General features: G+C 38.0%; 1 pseudogene; it reads left to right on the plus strand.

Annotated features, from left to right (window-relative positions):
- Positions 1–266: 266 nt before the first annotated feature.
- Positions 267–2767, plus strand: LOC107676575 (uncharacterized; annotated as a pseudogene).
- Positions 2768–3035: the final 268 nt, after the last annotated feature.

Below are 3035 nucleotides of genomic sequence, written 5' to 3' on the forward strand. Positions count from 1 at the left end.
GGTGATTTTGAGTTAAGATGATTCAAGAAAGTTGCTTCTGCCAAATGGGATTCCAGAATCAGTGGATGAGCTCATTGAAAATGTGAGGGAAGCTTGTGGATTAAAGGGGAAATTCAGACTACAGTATCAGGACAAAGACTTTGGTGATGTATTCGTAAATTTGACAAACACTGGAGAACTTCAGAATCTTGACACTATAAAGATAATCCCTTTGCCCGACGAAGTCTCGTTCACTGTTCAAACAAGTGATCCGACCCCGTCTAATGATGATACTCTGTCCTTTGGCTCTTATTTCTTATGACACTGAACTCCAACTAGAGAGAGGAAATGCACTTTTTAAGGCTAATTGCACAAGGCTGACTGTCACTCCAAAAATTAAGTCTGACATTCTGGAGAAGATATGTGATGAGATCTACAAGTATAAATCTTATCCCAGCAGTGCAAACTTTTGTGAAGTTTCAGAGGCACTTGTCAAGAAACACCCTTGCTTGGCAGAAAAAGGATCTTTCAATGGTTGCTACGGGTGGACACAGAGACTTAAAATGAAGATAGTAAACCTACACACACAGATGAAAGGCCTTGGATGCCCCGAGTATTCGGTTAATTCTCCGCAAACCAAAGCTTCAGATCATGCTTTTCCAGCCAAAAATGTTGAACGGCCTAAACGTGGAGAGGCCAATCATGTGACATCCCTTCCTGCTGGAGAGACATCAGAGAACCTTGAAACTGAGCGCCTGGAACTTTTAAAGAAAGTGAAAAAAAGAAACAATGCATGGACAATCAGATAAAAAAAATGGCAAAGACATTTGCCTTACGTAGACAAGAAGTTGTGGAAAAGTAACCTAGTGTTCAGGAACTGCAAGAACGATGGCCAGCTCTGTTTCCACAAGAGGAGGTAAAAGCTGTTATTTCATTGTAAAATGTAAAAGTTTTAGTCATTAAACATGAAGTTATCATAGTTTACTAATTATACCTTTTAATGTTCAATGCTCTGTGTATTTTTAAAACTAGTTTTCTAAAAGTAATATCAGCTTCTGATTAGTCTATTAGTCTATCAAGTATATTGTCTGTTTCTCTTTCCTACAGATAAATGCAAAATTTTTGCGCATCACGACTTTACCTTTGCAATCGAGACTTTTGGCCTCTTTGGACAGACAGAGCTCTCAGCTTCTCCGGGTTATTAGGAGCAAAGGTGGAGCCGTCCGTGAAAAAAACTAAGGACACTATTAAAGTGATGGATCAGGTATTAGTTGCATGTGAATAGAATTGTTAGTGGTAATCAAATCAGTAGTGTTTTGGTCCATTAAAAACCTTGACACATTTTGTAGAGTCTGGACATAGACATCAGACGAGAGTGCCTGCTGAAGTGCCTCATCATATACCTTGGTATATGATGCAAGCTGTCTGATCAAAGAAAACCAGGTAATGTTGACATATGACAAACCACTGAATTTATTCCAACCATGTTTGCCTTAAACTTTTGACTGGTGTTTCTGGCAGTGGCGGCTTGTGGAGGCAGGGGAGGCACAGCTTCCCCATAATTTTGAGGTGAAAAGGGGAGGAGGACGATTTGATGTTAATAAAATTCACAATTCATTTCAGTTCATGTCTCAGAATGTGTATTTTTTGTTTGTAATTTCACAGTTGTAATACCATAATGTGAAACTGCCGCTTTTCTATCGCGAATGTGCCCGAATCTGCTGATGTAATTACAACCGCTAATGATAGAGAAGGGTAGAGGGAGGCAGGGGGAGAGCTGAGCTCTCGTGCCTCCGTTGATAAAAAAAAAATTAGCCAATCACCATCGAGTGTTCAGCGTTTTCTGAGTAAAAGCAACCAAAAAGACATTTTAAAGTGGTTAAGCAAATAATAATAATAATCGGCAGGGATCCTAGACCACTACAATTAGTGTGCCTCCTCTATTTTAAAACCCATGAGCCGCCACTGATTTCTGGGTAATTAATTTTAAAAAATTTTGAATTTCCAAATTGTGAATTTCATTTTCACTTAACTTCTTTGATATTGGCACCTCATATAAATGAATTATCAAGAAAAACATAGTTTTTGCAGATTTGTGCCACTAAAGAGCAAACATTTGTGCTTGTTTGGTCTCTGAGATATTACCATTTTTGTGGATGTTTCCAGTAGTAAAAATTGTTTTAAATCACTGATGCTTGTGCTCGATTTTAAAAAGACACTGGTTAACAGTAATTTATGGCAATGTTTCTCAACTCCTCTCCTTGGGCCCTCCTTCTCAGAATGTTGTATATGTCTAATGACTAATTTTAATGCCTGATTCAACTCATCAGCTTCTTAGTCTGTTAAATGGGGAGACATCGAAAATTTTCGGTGTTGATCTGAATACAAATGAATATTTTTAGAAGTTTTCAGATGTGGAGGGGTGTTTTTTTTCTTCCACAGTCCCTCAATTACTCTCTGTTCTTGTATGTATTTAGGCTGACCAGAGGGAGGAAGCGGAGAGAGAATTTGAAAAGACCACCATGGCGGTTTTTGTGATACGTGAAAGTGATGCTCTCAGTCATCCACTGGACATTGCCATTGTCGTTGACGGTGTGGAGGTACTAAATGAGTTGTCCTCTGTTGCATGTGCCTGTAGCATGATGTTTGGACTCATTTACGCACTGAACTTAAAATATCCTTTAGGACTTAAATATACCTTTGAGGCCTTTCAAAAAATTATCATGGACATAGAGTAAGCAGATGAGCCCGAAGGGTGCAGAACCTCTCTTCAAAGCTGCAGGAGTGAACTCATTTCCTTTGACCCAGCTACAATTTTCGGCTGATGGTGAACGTATTTACATTGTTTTGTTTTTTAAATTGACCAATTTGATAGATGTTTTATTTTCAATGTGTTTGGTTGTGCAATACCACTTTGAAATTTTCAACCAAATGTTTTTTTGTTTTTTTTTTCAAAATCAGCGGAAATGTTATTGGCCTTAAGATGTTTAAATGTATAAAGCCTTTTTATACATCAGTTTTCAAAGTTAACTGTTCATTCAATCTCTCTTCTTTTG

The sequence above is a fragment of the Sinocyclocheilus anshuiensis genome, unplaced genomic scaffold (genome assembly GCF_001515605.1).
Source record: "Sinocyclocheilus anshuiensis isolate Anshui unplaced genomic scaffold, SAMN03320099.WGS_v1.1 scaffold1729, whole genome shotgun sequence".
NCBI classification, from domain to species: domain Eukaryota; kingdom Metazoa; phylum Chordata; class Actinopteri; order Cypriniformes; family Cyprinidae; genus Sinocyclocheilus; species Sinocyclocheilus anshuiensis.